The sequence below is a fragment of the Anabrus simplex genome, chromosome 1 (genome assembly GCF_040414725.1).
Source record: "Anabrus simplex isolate iqAnaSimp1 chromosome 1, ASM4041472v1, whole genome shotgun sequence".
NCBI classification, from domain to species: Eukaryota; Metazoa; Arthropoda; class Insecta; order Orthoptera; family Tettigoniidae; genus Anabrus; species Anabrus simplex.
Window position 1 is genome coordinate 1,224,357,148 of NC_090265.1, and position 20,965 is coordinate 1,224,378,112.

Sequence of the window (20,965 nt, forward strand, 5' to 3'; positions counted from 1 at the left end):
ATTTTCAAGAAGGGAGATGACTTATTTACACCAGGCAAACACCGGAAGTATAGTAATGTGTATATCCAAATAACGGCAGAAATATATAACATAAAATTGAGCGAGGATGAGACAGAGCGTTTATTTCCTTAATTCCTCATTGAGCTTGAAAATCGACTTCATTATGAACTTGATTTCTCATTTACTTGTGTAAAGGAACCTTCATTATTGATGCTTACACTGATGTTATAGTTATGTCTGGTGATTTCAATATATAAGTAGTCAAGTTGGTAGCAGTGATGATCCATTTAAGAGAACGAGAATAGGGCGGCGATATTTGCTTTTTGGTGTATAGCCTTACATGCCAAGTAGTATAGCTGGATGACGCCTGTCTATAAAAACAAAAGCAAAAAGCAAAGTCATCTCCATACAGGCCATGAAGGCCCTCGGAGGGGTGGAAGGTAAAGGCTTCCACTATCCGCAACCTCCGCACTTGATGGTGTAGAGCGGTTAGCTCTACGCCCGGCCGCCTTTGCCCCCAGGAATTAACCTGGTACTCATTTTTGGTGTAGGCTGAGTGAACCTCAGGGCCATGTGCACCTCCGGAAGTGGAAATCTCGTTTCTTAAATTTTACGACTTCCTGACGGGGATTCGAACCCACGTCGTTCGCATGAAGCCTGTATATACGGACTTGAAAACGTTGGGTCTCACCGAAGTAGACACACTGCAAAGAAATGAATAGCGCCTCAAGCTTACAAAAGTCGACCTCATATGACGGGAAAAGGTGAGAAAGAAGAAGAGCATACGTACAGTACATCCTCTTCTTCTTCTTTTATTTTTGCTAGTGGTTTTACGTCGCACCGACACAGAGAGGTCTTGTGGCGACGATCGGATAGGAAAGGCCTAGCAGTGGGAATGAAGCGGCGTGGCCTTAATTAAGGTACAACCCCAGAATTTGCCTGGTGTGAAAATGGGAAACCACCATCTTCAGGGCTGCCGACAGTGGGATTTGAACCCACTATCTCCCGGATGCAAGCTCACAGCCGCGCGCCCCTAATCGCACAGCCAGCTCGCCTGGTGTACATACACTTAATAGACTGTGTGTTGCCTTTCAGCAAGCCTCTGCAAGCCCCTTTGAGTGAACTACGCGCCTACACAACTTTAGCGGCGGCGATGGTGGTGGTGATTCTTGTTTTTAGAGCAAGTACAACTGGGCAACCATCCTCTCTTAACACTAATCAGAAAAGAAAAATTTAACTGCCCGAACCTTCGTAGAATGAAGGTATCGGCAAAAGAGAAGGGGGGATCACGAAGGGCGTGAAAATGAATGACTCCCTAAGCTTCATGGTTCAGGCTTGCATGGTGGCTTAAATTCCACCATCGACAAACCAGAAGACGTTTTCCGTGATTTTCCATTTTCACACGAGCCAAATGCTATGACTGTACCTCATTTAAGGCCACGGTCACTTCCTCATTTTTCTTTTTTTTTTTTTTTTTTTTTTTTGCTAGTTGCTTTACGTCGCACCGACACAGGTAGGTCTTATGGTGACGATGGGATAGGAAAGACCGAGGAGTAAGAAGGAAGCGGCCGTGGCCTTAATTAAGGTACAGCCCCAGCACTTGCCTGGTGTGAAAATGGGAAACCATGGAAAACCATCTTCATGGCTGCCGACAGTGGAATTCGAACCCATTATCTCCCAGATGCATGCTCACAGCTGCGCGCCCCTAACCGCACGGCCAACTCGCCCGGTATCCTCACTATCCCTAGACCTTTCTTATCCCATCGTTGTCAAAGAGCTTGTCTGAAATGGAGTGACGTTTAACCACAAGCAATTTTTCTTTTTTAATACAAGTTGCTTTCACGTCGCACCGACACAGACAGGTCTTATGGCGACGATGGGATAGGAAAGGGCTTGGATTGGGAACGAAACGGCCGTGGCCTTAATTAATGTGTAACCCCAGCATTTGCCTGGTGTGAAAATGGGAAACCACGGAAAACCATCTTCAGGGCTGCCGACAGTGGGATTCGAACCCACTATCTCCTGAATGCAAGTTAACAGCTGCGCGTCCCTTACCGCACGCCCAACTTACTCGGTAAGTAAATGAATATGTACAATATACATGTGTATAATACTATTCTAATTAATAATCTGTTAGGCTATATGAACACCGTGTAACAAGGGTATATAAGAAGAATAACACACCTAACAATAATCTTCATACTGGGATATAAAAACACATAACGGCAAACTGCGAATAATTTCCCAGGCGCAACCATCAGCTCGGTTATCACGGGCGACTGGCGTAGGCTAGACAAAGGAACTCCTCAGGGTAAAAATGAAATGTACTTTGTGGGTAGTTAAGCCGAGAAATGTATTATTAAAGCTATGAGCTCCTGGGAGGAGACCTAGTATACAGCTCCTTAACTACGGGGAAGGCCAAAACTAACTCCCTGTCCCCGTATAACACAATTCACTTCGTACAAAGCTAAAATATGTCTTTAAAATAACATTGTTTCTAGAAAGTACTAGATTCCATTAGCTCTAACCCTTCTCGTTTCTGAGCGGATATTAAAATAGTCTACACCGAGCAAGTGGCTGTGTTGTTTGGGTCATGAAGTTATCAGTTTGCACTCAAGAAATAGTTGGTTCGAACCCCACTGTCGGCATCTATGAAGATGATTTTTCTGTGTTTTCCCATTTTCACACCAGGCCACGGGCGCTTTATTCCCACTCCTATCTTCCTCTTTCCTATCACATCGACGCCATAAAAATGTGTCAGTGCAACATAAAGCAGATCGTAAATAGGCCTATTAAAAAAATAAAAACGTCTATGGTGATGTGGACAAAGAAGAGGAAAGTCTACTTTCTGTTCTTTGAAAGGAAATGATTGGCGATTAAATAAATTTGTACCGTCGAAGTCGCAAGAAACAGGTGAGCGTCAAAATGCCGTTGATTGCAAGGATATTTTGACGTTGTGCTTCAGGAGAACATAGCTTTGTAGATACGTTTTCTCACACAAATTCCCGACAGCGTGAACTCCTCCAAACGGGGAACGAGATTTAACTTTGGTACACGCATGCACAGAAATGGTGTCCCGATATAAGCAAAGCATGGCGTCCCCCCCCCATCCCACCACCTCGCTTAAGGCATTGTTGCAGGTAGACAGCCCACTACAGGACTGCTGTGACTGAATTGGGCGCAGTGGTGGATGTATAAATACACACACTACCGGAAGAGTTGGCCGTGTGGTTAGAAGCGCGCGGCTGTGAGCTTGCATCCGGGAGATAGTGGGTTCGAATCCGACTGTCGGCAGCCCTGAAGGTGGTTTTCCGTAATTTCCCATTTTCACACCAGGCAAATGCTGGGGCTGTACCCTAATTAAGGCCACGGCCGCTTCCTTCCATAAGACCTATCTGTGTCGGTGCGACGTAAAGCCACTAGCAAAAAAAATACACACACTGTGCCTTCAGCACTACACCGTTTACTCCTTTCCCCTGCTTTCAGGTGCTGGAGTGGACTTCAACACTGCCCCTTCACTTCCTACCCTCCTTTTCACTACTGGAGTGCGGCAGTGTTGATTATTTTTATGCCGGGACCCATTTCTGTGCATGCGTGTACCTGCTGGCCGTTGCGGATGTCCATGACTCACTGGTAAGGCAGTACCCTGACACACGTTCTGTAAAATCTCGTTCCAGTTGATGCTAATTTGACTTCTGTATAGGAATTAGATAGAGGCTATAAATATTTATTAAATGGGTGAAAGCGTATCCTGATATATAGATTAATATAGTCTCCGAGCAGTATAGAACAGGAAGGGGGATTCGGCAGCTCTGCACTCCAACCGACCAACCGACCTGTGGAGGGGTGGCCGCGGTTCCGCTGTCCTGAGATGGGTTTTCCATTCTCCTGCAGTCTTCACCGTATCACATCTCCCTGGCCTGAGAAACGGTGTTACCATCTAGGAGACCCGCCGTCCCCTTCAGAGACGAAATGAAAATGTTTAACAGTAGTAGTAGTATTAGTAGTAGTAGTAAGCTCAGTCCGATGTTATTTGAAGGTGCTCAGATACACTAACCTCCTGTCGTTTGATTTATACACAAATAAACTCATCAGGGTAATATTGTAAAAACGTAAAACCGAGCACATTATTATACAAGTTGTGAGCTCCTGGGAGAATACGTATCACGCAGGCTACACTCAATTCCTTCCCAACATTGTCCAAAGTAACTGCAGTATACCACATTTACTTGTTACGTTCGACTTACCTTTGTTCTGAATATATGCCCTAAAAGTTGCAGGATTTATGAGCACATACGTAACACTCGGCTAATAATTACAATGTACAGTATACCCGAAACTTACTTTAAAAAATTTACTTCGCTCGATTATGGATCAGTATAACGAACGTTGATGATTTCTAGAGACCGGAGGTATAGTTCACGTAGTCACGCGAAGCTGAAGATCAAAGCCTAAATTAACTCAGCTTTGAAATTTCGTTTTGCTTAGTGCGAGACCAGAATATGTACCACTACACAGGTTTCAGAACTTCGTTGCGATGTTGCTTAGACCTCAAAATGTACCCTTACATGTTGTTCAGAACTTTATTGTGATTTGTTTACGAGAGCAGAAAATCTGCCCCTACATGGCTTCAAGAAGTTTGTTATTATTTGTGTGAGGATAGGACGTATACCCTCACGCAGGTTCTAGAACTTCGTTTTGATTTGTGAGAGGACAGAAAATGTATTCCCGCACAAGTTCCAGAACATCATTGTTGTATTTGCGAGAATATAAAATGTACCCTCACACTGGTTCCAGAACTTCATTGTCGTATATAGTCTGTGGCTATCTCAATCAATATGGAGTTCAGAGGGTCCCGGGTTCGATTCCCGGCCGGGTCGGGGATTTTAACCTTAATTGGTTAATTCCAATGGCCCGGGGGCTGGGTGTTTGTGCTGTCCCCAACATCCCTGCAACTCACACACCACACATAACACTATCCTCCACCACAGTAACACGCAGTTACCTACACATGGCAGATGCCGCCCACCCTCATCGGAGGGTCTGCCTTACAAGGGCTGCACTCGGCTAGAAATAGCCACACGAAATTATTAAATTATTAATCAATATGGAGGCAGTATGTTCGCTTGTCTCTTGGCACAGATCAGAGCAAGATGTAGCTTCTCAGTCTCAGTTTCGATTAGAGTTGTGACAGTATGGAATCTCATAATCTCATGGTTAGCAATGGTGATTAATGAAATTCAGAGCACGGCTAGTGCGTCTGGATACTCATTGGGTCAGTTGTGCTGCAATAGCATTTTCTGGCTCAGTGAGGAAAACAATGGCAATCTACCTCACTTTTCACCTTGCCTAGTACGCCGCATTATAGTAATTTAATGGCACACGGCCTCTGGAGAGGCCTGGTGCCTTTCGAATTGACGCTTGTACGTGACTTGCGTGTCTACCATGTAAGGATGTGGTTCTATCTATGATGAATTCTAATAATGAATATGGCACATACACCCGGTTCCCAAGCCGGAGGAATTAACCAATTAAGGTTAAAATTACCGACCCTGCGGGTACTCAAACATCGGATCAAAGGCAAGCAAGCGTGCCACGGAACCGGCCGCCATCATAGTACTGTTATCGGTGATTTCTCTTTAACCGCATAGCAGTCGGGGGGTGCTATTTGAGGATCCAACCAGCTGATGGTTAAACAGATGTATTGTAGGTCGTACAAGGAACCAGAAATCTTTCAAAGATGCAGAGATATTTCAGTTGGTGGTTTATCTGTAGGGAAGTAATTTATCTTCAGTTTCCAGTTAGGAACTTCTGACCGAGTAGTTGCTTTTTCTCCCTGTGCTGATTGACAAGAATATTCCTGCTGCCTGAAGTGTCATGTTATCATTACAAAATAACAATAACAGTCATTCTGTTGCATTATTCCAGCTCTTTGACAAAATGGTCAGCGTAGTGACCTTCGGTTCAAAGGGGCCCCGAGTTCGATTCCCTGCTGGGCCGAAGATTTTAACCGAGTTCATTCTATTCCTCTGGCTCGGAGTTGGATGCTTGTGACCACCCTGATAAATTATCTTAATTTACGTACCACATATCACACTACCAACCACAACACAAACACACAATAGTGAAAATATCCCTTCATATAGGGTTGGCGCAAGGAAGAGCATCCGGGCGTAAATCTCAGTTTAGTGCCAATACCATATAATTTGGAAAATAACCAGGAGAAAAAAAAGTGATTCTAATGCATTATAAAGTTGTACAAATATTTTGGATCATAGTCTCAGATCCCGAGAGGTTCACGAACCACTGGTTGGGTAATACAGGGTAATACCGTTCTAGTCGACGTAATATTTATAGAATGTATGTTCATTGACTTTGCTGTATATTCAGAAGTCTGTAATCTGTTTACAAACACTAGTATGACCATTGCATCATCTTAAAACCAAACCCCATCGCACTACAGCCCTTGAAGGGCCTTGGCCTACCAAGCGACCGCTGCTCAGCCCAAAGGCCTGCAGATTACGAGGTGTCGTGTGGTCAGCACGACGAATCCTCTCGGCCGTTATTCTTGGCTTTCTAGACCGGGGCCGCCATCTCACCGTCAGATAGCTCCTCAATTCTAATCACGTAGGCTGAGTGGACCTCGAACCAGCCCTCAGGTCTAGGTAATAATCCCTGACCTGGCCGGGAATCGAACCCGGGGCCTCCGGGTAAGAGGCAGGCACGCTACCCCTACACCACGGGGCCGGCTTACTCTCTTGAAATCCTTTTTAGTGTTGCTCTTTGTTGACCATGACGGCTATACACATACTCCGCTCCGACCTTCAGGATCACTGTGTGGCATCATACTTCTCAACACCACAAACGCCCGTTCACTGACCTCAAATCGGAAAGCTTGATCAGCTGATATGAGCGCGGGAGCATTCACAACCGAATGAAAATAGAAGAAGATGTAGGCTTCTAATACAGTATTACCGCAACTGTCTGCGCTATGCTCTATTAGCTAACCAGTTTAAAGCAGCAACCGCATTTCCCCTTCACGTTAATTCAAATAACGTTACGATGCAAATCGCGCCGGGTCTAGGTCATGGAATAAGATTATCAGTAACATTTATATTGTAATTTTAAGGAGACCCAATACGCCTTGCAGCTAATTGATATAATAATGATAATGTTAATAAAAATGATGTCCGACTCGTTGGCTGAATGGTCAGCGTACTGGCCTTCGGTTCAGAGGGTCCAGGGTTCGATTCCCGGCCGGGTCGGGGATTTTAACCTTCATTGGTTAATTCCACTGGCTCGGGGGCTGGGTGTTTGTGCTGTCCCCAACATCCCTGCAACTCACACACCACACATAACACTATCCTCCACCACAATAACACGCAGTTACCTACACATGGCAGATGCCGCCCACCCTCATCGGAGGGTCTGCCTTACAAAGGGCTGCACTCGGCTAGAAATAGCCACACGAAATTAAATTAAATGGACCGAACGAGTTGGCCGTGCGGTTAGGGCGCGCAGCTGTGAGCTTGCATTCGGGAGATAATGGGTTCGAACCCCACCGTCCGCAGCCCTGAAGATGGTTTTACGTGGTTTCCTATTTTCACACCAGGCAAATGCCGGGGCTGTACCTTAATTAAGGCGATGGCCACTACCTTCCCAATCCTAGCCCTTTCCCATCCATGAGTCGCCGAAAACCGTCGATCCGATCACTAGCATAATAATAATAATAATAATAATAATAATAATAATAATATCCCCTATATGGCTCTTGGCTGAATAGTCAGCGTATTGGTCTTCGCTTCTGAGGGACCCGAGTTCGATTCCCCGCTGGGTCAACAATCTTAACTCCGTACGGTTATTTCCTCTGGCTCGGGGACTGGGTGTCGTGCTCGTCTCAATGCACATCTCTTCATCTACGTATAGGCCTAATACACTACACTACCAACCACTGCAGGATCACACAATAGTGAATGTATCCCTCCACATAGGGTTGGCATCAGGAAGGTCATCCGGCCGTAAAACTGAGCCAAACCCACTGCAACTGCTGACTCTAAAAAATAGAATAGGGGCCAGGAAGAAGAATGATAATATTTCCCGCCAGTCCTAGTGGCCCACACGGTAGAGAGGTGGCTTTCTGAGCCCAAACTTGTGAGTTCGACCTCTGTTTAATCCGAAAGAGCTCGTTCGAAAGAGCTCAACTACGTCTAGCCTCGTGGCGGCAGAGTTATCGGTACATAAAATTACTCCTGCGTGACAAAATTTCGGTCCCTCGGCGACTCCGAAAGCAATTTTTGCCCTACATCAACTATAACAACGGGTAAACGGTTGGCCCTATCGAAAAACGAAGTGCAGCATGTGGCCTGAAATTAAAATTTCTACAAGAAACGTCATGCCGACCCCGCGGTGAAGGAGTAGCCTGTATGCATCTTACACGGAGGCCCCGAGTTCGATTCCCGGTGAGGTCAGGGATTTTACCTGGATCTGAGGGTTGTTTCGAGGTCCACTTAGCCTACATGATTACAGTTGAGGAGCTTTCTGACAGTGAGTTAGAGGCCCCGGTCTAGAAAGCCAAGAACGACGCTGAGGGCAATTGTGCTGACCACATCACACCTCATAATCAGCAGGGCTTTTAGATGAGCAGCGGTCGCTTGGTAGGCCATGACCCTTCGGGGCTGTTGAGCCGTTGGGTAAAGGTACAAGAAACATTTTCTTAGCAACTAACAATTTTCGAGAAAATTCAACTTTCTTGATTTCGGCTGTGGTTGTTTTCACTCATGAATAGGCTACTCATTTCACGCATAAGTAGGAGCCACATGAAGCCATGTTCATCATCATTCGTGTGTTGTTGTTGTTGTTGTTGTTGTTGTTCGTTTGTTTCAACGGCTAGCTGAAGAATGAGCGTGTCATTCTGAGGAAAAGGTTCAAAGCCTTCACTTGTACTTTTTAGAGTGCTAAGAATACTTATCCATATTTGAGAACTGCTGTGGGCTGTAGTTTTATTAAGCCATTATCATCGTAATCATATTATATTTATATTCCGTGTAAGTTTAAGATTCCAATTCATAGTATTCATTTTGCATCTGCTGTTCACTTACCATTATATTCTTTACAGTCTCCCTTTTTTTATTTTAGTCAAATCTTTTCTAACATTTTATTGTGAGGGGTGGCTCATGGTTCTTCCCTTCTCTTTGCCGATATCTTCATTTGTCTAAAGTTCGGAGCTTCGTTCTTCCCCTGTCAAGTTCCTTCTTACTCACAAAAATGAAATGGCGTATGGATTTTAGTGCCGGGAGTGTCCACGGACATGTTCTATTCTTTTTTTTTTTTTTTTTTTTTGCTATTTTGCTTTACGTCGCACCGACACAGATAGGTCTTATGGCGACGATTGGATAGGAAAGGCCTAGGAATGGGAAGGAAGCGGCCGTGGCCTCAATTAAGGTTGAGCCCCAGCATTTGCCTGCTGTGAAAACGGGAAACCACGGAAAACCATCTTCAGGGCTGCCGACAGTGGGATTCGAACCCACTATCTCCCGAATGCAAGCTCACAGCTGCGCGCTCCTAACCGCACGGCCAACTCGCCCGGTAGGACATATTCGGCTCGCCAGGTTCAGGTCTTTCGATTTGAATCCCGTAGGCGACCTGCTCATCATGCTTACGATGAAATGATGATGAATACGACACATACACCCAGCCCCCATGCCATGGTTAAAATTCCCGATCCTGCCGGGAATCGAACCCGGGACCCCCTCTGACCAAAGGCCAGCACGCTAACCATTTAGTCATGGAGCCGGACTCTTACTTACAAACCCGTACGAAGAACGGGAACTTCAGCTACTTGATCATATTTCGGATCCATGTCAAGAAAACTATGTAGTTTGGGTGCCAAGGGCGTCAAAATTTGACAACACTTCGGATAAAATGGTGGGCATTCGTTACATAGTTTGTCAAGAAACCTCCACCAAACCACCAACATCGTGCATTGAATTACAAAAGGGATTCGAATCGTCGACCCCCCAACTTGATTACAGAACGGCGTGGGAGAGACTGGCACTCATGGACAAGGATGCTTTTGTTTAGGATGAACCTGATGATGCACGAGACTCCAGTTTCATCAGAGGAGGAACTTCCACACAGTGACTGAAAAAATAAGCACACAACCACAAGTCTTTGACCATGTAAAAACATGCCATATAAATTCATCTTTCATCAAGAAATGGGACAAATGGCAGTCCAAGAACATCTCACAGAGGAAATTCCGAAATAACAGAGACAAACTTACGAGTAAGGTCGACTTTCATGTTCGTCCAGAATAACAAACCAAAGTCAAGGCTCGCGTAGTGGGAGAATGGCTTTTATACAACTATTCTAAAGTTGTACAAAGCTAGCGTACTCTACTGAAAAGGGAAGAGTACAAGGTTAAGAATGCCTTTGCTGGCAGGACCTAGTGTTTACAGTGCACTATGTCTTCTGATATAGGCTAGAGCAATTTTGTTACTTTCATAGATCTGTCTCTGTCTTATCCTTGCCTTTGGCAATATGAAAGTGACTGAGGTATGAGCGATGCTAGTAATGCCAATCTTTATGCAGCCAGTCCCTGCTATGAATGGTGTGAAAATGTTGCTCATAGGGTCAGTTGGTGTATGCATTTCAGTGGGCTAGGCAGACTGATATGTAATAGCAACTCTGGCTCGGTGAGGAAAGCAACGGAAAACTACCTCACTCCTCATTTCCCTAGTACGCCTCTTCACTGATGCCTAGGCCATCTATGACAGCTGATGGCAGAGCTGTTGAAGATCTCACCAGCGGAATCGTTGACGGACTGAACATACATACAAGGTTAAGAACTGCAGAAAAGAGTCCTGGTAACTACAAAATACGCCACCTTCAGCCTCAACCCCAAGTTGAAGTTAACACTAAAATGAGAAAAACATCCGGGATTTTTTGGAAGAACAAACAATTGCGAAGTCATCCCTTTGTGGATGGATCAGTGGTAGAAGTGGTATGAATTGTGAAGGGCACTCAATGCCATACGATATCGGTACGTAACAGATTTCTGATGACACAATGCTTGTTTATCCGAAAAATATAATATAAAAGCTCACCAATAGGTTATCCAATATGAGTTCCGGTTTTACTGCCATTTAATAGAGTGAAACAAAACATCGAAATAGATACACACGCAAGCGTCACATAGTGTCAAATCAAAATACATTCTCGCAATGGCAGAGAACTCAGGATATAATGGTCATTAACACAATCATTCAAGAGTTTATATTGAATATCATAAGCTAGAGATAACTCCATTGGGCATAAAATGAACGGTTTTACCCTCCGAAATTAAACATTTCTCCTTTGTGACTGAATATTGTAGTGTGTGTAAATATCTACATTACTACTGCTTCTCAACAGAGCATAATCTACAGTACATAGCCTGGTGACACATCACTTGTGAGTGAGCACTCGGTTCGAGAGAGAACATTTGTAACAATAATACAAATTCAGACTTTATCGGCATAAAACAACATTGGCGACGAGTTTGGTTGTTGTTTCAATTAACGACACAGTTTATATGGATATTTTAGAAATTTAAAATGTAAATAATGATCATTTTACTGATGATGGAATTTCGTTTCCAAAAAATCGATTATAATAAGAAAATGTATTTTGTGTTGATACAGATTGTATTTAATTTGTTTACTATTGTATTTCCAGTTTGCACTTTCACTAGAAATAATGAGATGGTGGGTCATACTCAATATTGCCTTCTTTCCATTGTTGATAGTCGCCTTTTGTCAGTGGCCTGTTCAAACCGGAGTGTAGGGCAGATTCATTAGCCCACACCGAGCAAGTGGCTTTGCAGTTTGGGTCACGTACCTATTGGCTTCTATTCGGGAGATAGTGGGTTCGAACCCCATTGTCAGCAGTCCTGAAGATGGTTTTCCGTGGTTTCCCATTTTTACACCGGGCACTCCACTCCATTCCTAGCCCTCTCCTATCCCATCGTCGCCATAAAACCCATCTGCGTTGGTGCGACGTGAAGCATATTGTCATTAGACCGCATTTGATAGTTTTGAAGGTGATTGCCCGCACACAGCGCGTCGACGACGTCCTCATGCAGTTCAAGACCTTCATTTTCAAGGCATGGCTACCTTATATTTAGCTGACTGATGACGCGAGTTTCTGAGCGACAATCCATGGTAACGCTGTCCTTGAACTTGCCCAAGAACAACCATATCTACACCAGATACCGTCCTCAGACCTGCCGTATATACCGAACTTTGACAGTTATATTAGTTTTATTACACATGAGTGCAGTTTTTGGTTGTTGTTGTTGTTGCTAAATCCAAAGTTGTTTTAACTGAGGTAACCGAATAGACGTACCACAGTATATAAAGTAATGTGCTTGACTTCTTTACGATATATTTCCTTCCAACCAAAGAGTATGGTTCAAACCCAGGTTCTGCTTTGTCGTACAAAATGCAAAACCCTTCTCGCTAGAAAGGTAATTACGGTCAGTCACGGAAGCATGACAGGTAATGAACCTGAGCTAGGGAAAGCAGTGTTCCACCTGGCTACCGGGCAACGACCTACTCGCATTCTTTTTCCATTCTTTAGTTCAGAGGAAGGATCGTGTATGACATCTGAGCTACAATAAATTACCAACAGAGAACGTATGGACCGGAATTGGTAGTTTTGGTCAATTGACGTGAAATAGATTGGTTAAAAATTGTAAAATGATACAGGTTAAGTTTTAAACTCTGTACTCAATCACCAGGGTTGTGTGGGTGTCATTTTTTAGGGTTCTCTAGCTAAATTTCCGAACAACTTCTGCATTTCTGTCAGCTAAACACTCAACACGCTGCTTATTTAATGCTTCAAACAACAGATTATTTATTTATTTATTTATTTATTTATTTATTTATTTATTTATTTATTTATTTATTTATTTATTTATTTATTTATTTATTTACCCTATGACTCATAGTGCCGGGAGTGTCCATGGACATGTTCGGCTCACCTGGAGCAAGTCTTGTTATTTGGCACCCATAAGCGACTTGCACTTAGGGTGTGAGGAGTGGTGATATGATGATTATGATGATGATGATGATGATGATGATGATGATGATGATGATGATGTAGGAATAGGGTGAAAACTGGTGCCTACTTCCGTCGAATAACACTAACGGGTCCGCTCAAGGCTCAACGTCCCATCCCCCATTCGAATCACCATACAGAGTGTTATATGCCCTCACTACATATGAGTACTGCGGAGAAATTTGGCGCGAAATCTAGTTGTTATAAATTATAAACCACCACCTTTCCTACCCTGCCAGCCCACATTATGATTGTGCACATTTTTGCCACCAATGGGTCTCGAACTGGCTAACTACGATATCAGACCGTATATACTTGATTCTTTAACCATCATGGCCACTGGACGGGCTACTACAGGTTATAACAGACGACGTGATGCTGGAACTTTACCAAGAAACAAGGGTTTGTTCTAACAAGGGTGTCGCGCATTTAAGCACTTTTTAAACAACATTCTCTCCCCTAACAATAGAGTCATAAAAGGCTTAAATTTCTTTAATTCGTCTTGCCATGAGCATCTATTCGATGTGTGTCGCTAGGCTGAATGAATCTTGTGGGGTGAATGTGTGTGTACATGTAGGTTTACTGTGCTTATTTTGTGTCATTTTATATCTAGTTTGTAACCATAGTTTCAAGATAAGTTTAAGAATATTAATTGCACTCATGTTGTTTGTTATTTTGTGTCATGTTACTCCTAGTTTGTAAGATAAGACCTTGAATATTTTTCTCACATGTGCAGTGTTAAACAAGGGTGGTTAAGTGTAAGAGAGGACCATGAGTCCTAACTTAGCCGGTATGAATAAAGGCAAATATAATAATAATAATAATAATAATAATAATAATAATAATAATAATAATAATAATAATAATAATAATAATAATAATAATAATAATACCGGGCGAGTTCACCGTGCGCGTAGAGGCGCGCGGCTGTGAGCTTGCATCCGGGAGATAGTAGGTTCGAATACCACTATCGGCAGCCCTGAAAATGGTTTTCCGTGGTTTCCCATTTTCACACCAGGCAAATGCTGGGGCTGTACCTTAATTAAGGCCACGGCCGCTTCCTTCCAACTCCTAGGCCTTTCCTATCCCATCGTCGCCATAAGACCTATCTGTGTCGGTGCGACGTAAAGCCCCTAGCAAAAATAATAATAATAATACCGAGCTCGATAGCTTCAGCCGCTTAAAGTACGGCCAGTATCCAATATCCGGGAGATAGTGGGTTCGAACCTCACTGTCGGCAGCCCTGAAGATGGTTTCCCGTGGTTTCCCATTTTCACACCAGGCAAATGCCGGGGCTGTACCTTAATTAAGGCCACGGCCGCTTCCTTCCCACTCCTAGCCCTTTCCTGTCCCATCGTCGCCATAAGACCTATCTGAGTCGGTACGACGTAAAGCAATTAGCAAAAAATAACAATAATACTTTGATCATGCCTTTAATCCGATTAATTAATAACTATACTAAGTGTCAAAATTAGAAAAGTAGACTATGTAAAGTCCGCCTCTGTGGTGTAGTGGTTAGTGTGATTAGCTGCCACCCCAGGAGCACCGGGTTCGATTCCCGGCTCTGCCACGAAATTTGAAAAGTGATACGAGGGCTGGAATGGAGTCCACTCAGCCTCGGGAGGTCAACTGAGTAGAGTTCGGTTCGATTCCCACTTCAGCCATCCTGGAAGTGGTTTTCCGTGGTTTCCCACTTCTCCTCCAGGCAAATGCCGGGATGGTGCCTAACTAACTTCAGGCCACGGCCACTTCCTTCCCTCTTCCTTGCCTACCCCTTCCAATCTTCCCAATCCCCCACCAAGGCCCCTACTCAGCATAGCAGGTGAGGCCGCCTGCGTGAGGTACTGGTCATCCTCCCCAGTTGTATCCCCGACCCAAAATCTTATGCTCCAGGATACTGCCCTTGAGGCGCAATAAGTGCGATCCCTCGCTAAGTACGAGGGAAAAACCAACCCTGGGGGGTAAACAGAAGAAGAAGAAACTAATTTTAACGAAATATTCACCATTTCTTAATTTTCACGAAATTATCATAACTAGAAAATGGCCTTTCCAATAACATTCGTCTACAAAGAAAATAACAGTATAATATTTTTATCGTGAATCGTGAATATAAATCAATGATTATTGAGCCATTCCTTGGCATATTCATTTCTGAAAAGGTGAACTTGTTATTACTCAACTTACTATTCGTCTGGATTTATTGTAGTTGTCAGTAAAGAGTGGAGTCACTGAACGTACCTTTATATATTTGTCTTCTTAAGTAGACAAGATGACAGGACAACTTCCTCCTTCACGCTACGTAAGAGTGACCTCCATTACGAGAGGATCATGTTAAATATTTGGGTGATGTAGGCCACTGGGGAAAGTCTCTCTGTAACAACTAATGCTGCTGTAACGTGTGATCTCATATACACACACACATACACAGAGAGGGAGAGAGAGAGAGAGAGAGGGGGGGGGGGTTGGCCCTGTTGTACGGCCGGATGTCCTTCCTGACGTCAAGCCTATGCAGAGGGATATATTCACTATTGCGTGTTTCTGTGGTGGTTGGTAATATGGTGTGTTGTGTTGTTCAAATATGAAAAGGATAGTGTTAGGACAAACACGAACACCCAGTTCCCCAACCAGAAGAATTAATCAGACGCGATTAAATTCCCCGACCTGACGGAGAATCGAACCAGGGGCCCTCTGAACCGGAGGCCTCAACGCTGACCACTCAGCCGAGGAATCAGACACAAGATATAAATTAGATTTCAGAACTTAAGTAGAGCTATGGAATCTGGTACAGTGATAACACAGGGCAAAACGGTTTTTAAAAAACAGCAAAGCAAAGTCGTCTCCATACAGGCCTTTGTATTATAATGGACTTTTGATATTCAGTAGGTACCGTGATGAATGCTCGACTCCATGGCTAAATGGTTAGCATGCTGGCCTTTGGTCACAGGGGTCCCGGGTTCGATTCCCAGCAGGGTTAGGAATTTTAACCATCATCGCTTAATTCCGCTGACACGGGGGCTGGGTATATGTGTCGTCTTCATCATCATTTCACTCTGATCACGACGCGTAGGTCGCCTACGGCAGAACTTGTCCTCCGACACTCCCGGCACTAAAACCCATGCGCCATTTTTTTTTTACCGTGATGAATTTACAAGTATTAATGTAATAACGTGGCAGGACCGTCGAACATCAGCGTATTGGAAGAGTCCAACACCACGAACATTAAGGCTGCGATTATTATCAAACACCAAATTCGACTAGTCGACCACATCACCCGCATGTCAAACACACGCCTTCCAAAGGAAGTGATGTACTGTATCCTCCAATGAACAATGGGCAATATAATCAGGAAAGACAGAAAAAAGTGGTAGGCTGTACTAGGTACAGACCCTAGAGTTATTTACGTGACATGTCTATCGTGTATTGTAATTAGAAATAATACAAAAGTTAAACATTTCCCATTATTTTATTTATTCACTTAATTTTTCATTTCAAATGCTATGAAGTATGACATAATCAACAAGTAGTTCGCCTCTGTGGTGTAGTGGTTAGTGATTAGCTGCCACCCCCCGACGCCAGGGTTCAATTCCCTTCTCTGCCACGAAATTTTAAAGTAGAACGGGGTCCACTTAGCCTCGGGAGGTCAACTGAGTAGTGAGAGTTCGATTGCCACCTCAGTCATCCTCGAAGTGGTCTTCCGTAGTTTTCCACTTCTTCTCCAGGCAAATGTCGGGATGGTACCTAACCAGGCCATGGCCGCTTTCTTCCCTCTTACTTGCTTATCCCCCACAAGGCCCCTGTTGAACATAGCAGGTGAGGCTGCCTGGCGAGGTACTGGTCCTCCTCCCCAGTTATATCCCAGACCAAACGTCTAACGCTCCAGGACACTTCCCTTGAGTCGGTAGAGGTGGGATCCCTCGCAGAATCCGAGGGAATAACAAAGCCTGGACGATAAACTGATTAAATAATAATGAACAACTTAAAAGTTCGTTTTATTTTCTTTTTCTTTTTTTTTCTTTCTTTCTTTCTTTATTTATTTCTTAATCAGTTTAACCTCCAGGGTTGATTTTTCCCTCGGATCAGGGAGGGATCCCACCTCGCCCGCCTTAAGGGCAGTGTCCTGCAACGTGAGAGTTTGGGTCGGAGGTGATACAACTGGGGAAGGAAGACCAGCATCTCACCCAGGCGGTCTCATTGCTATGTTGAACATGAGTCTTGTGGGGGAATGGGAAGATTGGAAGCGATAGACAAGGAAGAGGGAAGGAAGCTGCCGTGGCCTTAAGTTAGGTACCATCCCGCCATTTGCCTGGAGGGGAAGTGGGAAACCACAGAAAACCACTTCGAGAATAGCTGAGGAGGGAATCGGAACTCCCTCTACTCAGTTGACCTCCCGAGGCTGAGTGGACCTCGTTACAGCCCTCATACCATTTTTCAAATTTCGTCGCAGAGCCGGGAATCGAACCCGGGCCTCCGGGGGTGGCAGCTAATCACACTTACCACTACACCATAGAGGTGGACTTCATTTTATTTATTCGTACACACATTGTTATCAATTGTCAAAATATTATTGAACAATGGTGAATGTCGTGGGAATTAAGACATACCTATATGATTTTCATTGTACTGTACATCCATATTTCTAATATGCGTTAAATTGTACTATTAAACACGCAGTTTTCAATTTCCAATTTTCCGCTGGGGAGGTGGGAGTTCGAGGGAAAAACCAAACCTGGAAGTTAAACGGTCAATGAAATGAAAGTCTATGAAACTTAATACTAATAAAATAACATTAGTTAATATTATTGGTTTCTTACAAATAATATTAGTGAAAAATGTTTTATGAAACAGGGCTGTTGAGCTACACCTATACTAGCACCTGCATTAGGTATAGTAGCACACCACCGAGGCGATGGCAAATGAAATGAATGATTTCGGATTGCTACTAGAATGGTCTTTTGGGGGGAAACAAGCGATTTCTCATAAAATAAGTCCCATTTCTGTTTTGTCCAACACAAATTTCCCATGTTGTCACAGAAAGTTTAGCCTGGGACTCACTGGTGAAGTGTGGACGTAGATGTCGTTTACATAACATGTTTTGAATTAAAATGATTAATGGGATAATACATCATATACAGAACGACCAGCAGGCGAGTTGGCCGTGCGATTATGGGCGCACATCTGTGAGGTTGCTTCCGGAAGATAGTGGGTTCGAGCCCCACGGTCGTCAGTCCCGAAGATGGTTTTCCGTGGTTTCCCATTTTCACACCAGGCAAATACTTTATTAAAGGCCACAACCGCTCATTCCCACTCCTAGGCCTTTCCTATCCTATCATCGCCATAAGATCTACCTGTGTCGGTGCGACGTAAAACAAATTGTAAACAAAAAGGATAAAATACAACGATTTCGTTATAAAGGGTCAATGACTTTGAAGTTGATAATCGGGCGAGTTGGCCGTGCGGTGAGGAGTGCGCAGCTTTGAGCTTGCATCCGGGAGATAGTGGGATAGAACCCCACTGTCGGCAGGCCTGAAGATGGTTTTCCATGGTTTCCCATTTTCACACCAGGCTAATGCTGGGGCTGTGCTATAATTAAGGCCACGGCCGCTTCCTTCCAACTCCTAGGCCTTTCCTATCCCATCGCCGCCATAAGACCAATCTGTGCCGATGTGACGTAAAACGAACAGCAAAAAAAAAAAAAAAAAAAAAAATTGATCTCTAAAAACAACTATTATCATCACTTTGACGACCACCTCCGTAGCGTAACGGTTAACGTTATTAGCTGCCGTACTCGGAAACCCGGATTCGATTCCCACTAGTGCAAGAGATTTAAGAATGACAGGAGGGTTGGTATATGGGTGGAACAAATGGTACATGTAGCTCATCTCCACTTGGGAGTGTGCGTGAAAAGAGTTGCTCCACTTCTGAACGAGGACGTGAGTTTATTCTTTTAAATCACCTTGACATGAATATGGTTGAGAGATATGACATAAGGTGATGTGTCTATGCTAGTGGTGACTGCTAAAGGCACGGAGTTCCACATTCACACAATAAAGGAGACTCGTATTCTAAGACAATGGTTCGTTCATCATATCCGATGGTTACGACAGTTACACGGCAGATAATCTCAACACTGAAAGCGATGTCAAAGGAAAGCAAAGTGTTCTACAAAGAAAGTAAGAAGTCACACAGGCATGGCGTCGCTGGTTATATTGCAACAGCAATACTCTTACCAATTCGCTGAACGATAAGAAATCCATCAGGCCAGTATTACGATGAGTATAATCAGTAGTGGCAATTGGTAAATAGAAATGGAGGTCGCAGCAAAAATTTACAGACACCAAATATACCGGGGGTCTGGGGAATATACTGCAGTGCGGTGTAGACAATAAAGCCGGCCCCCGTGGTGTAGGGGTAGCGTGCCTGCTTCTTACCCGGAGGCCCCGGGTTCGATTCCCGGCCAGGTCAGGGATTTTTACCTAGACCTGAGGGCTGGTTCGAGGTCCACTCAGCCTACGTGATTAGAATTGAGGAGCTATCTGACGGTGAGATAGCGGCCCCGGTCTAGAAAGCCAAGAATAACGGCCGAGAGGATTTGTGTTGAACACACGACACCTCGTAATCTGCAGGCCTTCGGGCTGAGCAGCGGTCGCTTGGTAGGCCAAGGCCCTTCAAAGGCTGTAGTGCCATGGAGTTCTTATTCAATACTATACAATAAAACGTAAACCAAAGGAACAATAACACATTTATACAACTGAGCTTTTGTGCCATCAGATAATAATCGCGCTTCTATATGTTGCTGCGTGAGTCTCCACTGCTTGCTGTGAAATGGCATTTTGTGCGCATTTCCGCTAAGTATTATTTTTTAATATTTAAATAAATTAAAAGAAAGAGTAACGTAACCGATAATAGGGTTTGTGTGAATTGTTCTTATGTAATAATTCCTAGTTTTAGATGGCTAAAATGGAATACAAAGTGGGAGGGGAGCGGGTGCTGCTAGAAGAGCAGATGTGCGGTCATACGACGATCTTCTTACACGTGAAATGCATACGTTCATCGATCAGGTGATATCACATTCCATTAAATATTGCAATTTATTGTTATAGTTAAGTTAGCTTATTAAACCATTGTCTGGCTCCTTGACTGATCGGTGAACATAGTCGCCTTCGGTTCAGATGGCCTCGGGTTCGATTCCCGCCGGTTCGAAGATTTTGACCTTAAATGGTTATTTCCCCCTGCCCAGGGACTTGGTATTTGTACTTTCCCCAACATTCCTGCAACTCACATCACACAGGTTCACTCAACCTCATCAAACCAACCGAGGAACCCTCTCTGATACGAGAGGCATTGGGCTCGGTCAAGAAAATCAAGCTAGCCAGCTGAGTGGCTCAGACGGTTGAGGAGCTGGCCTTTTGACCCCACCCCAACTTAGCAGGTTCGGTTGTATTTGAAGGTACTAAAATACGTCAGCCTCGTGTCGGTAAATTTACTGGCACGTAAAAGGACTCCTGCGGGACTAAATTCCGGCACCTCGGCGTCTCCGAAGACCGTAAAAGTAGTTAGTGGGACGAAAAAGCGAATAACATTGAAAATCAAGCAATAGTGTAAGGGTGTCATCTCACCGACCACATGGACCTGCAGTATTTCCAAGCCATCTGCTGGCGCAATAGTCATCTTGACAGGCCAAGACACTAAAAGGCTTGTTGCACCACCAGAAACACATTAAATATTATAGAACCAAAAGATATGTGTCGTAGTTCGTGGTGTGGGTTACTGTAGTCACGTCCTAGTTCGTGAACTATGGGCAACGGCTGAGTGTCCTGATACACGGTCTTGAGAGTCGGAATACCAGTTGTTATGGAATGGTAGTGGG

General features: G+C 44.1%; 1 protein-coding gene across 5 annotated transcripts in view; it reads left to right on the forward strand.

Moving 5' to 3' along the window:
• The window catches only part of sit (stuck in traffic), a 408,441-nt gene that overhangs the window by 221,469 nt on the left and 166,007 nt on the right, over window positions 1-20,965 (forward strand). The gene's annotated exons all lie outside the window — the stretch shown is intronic.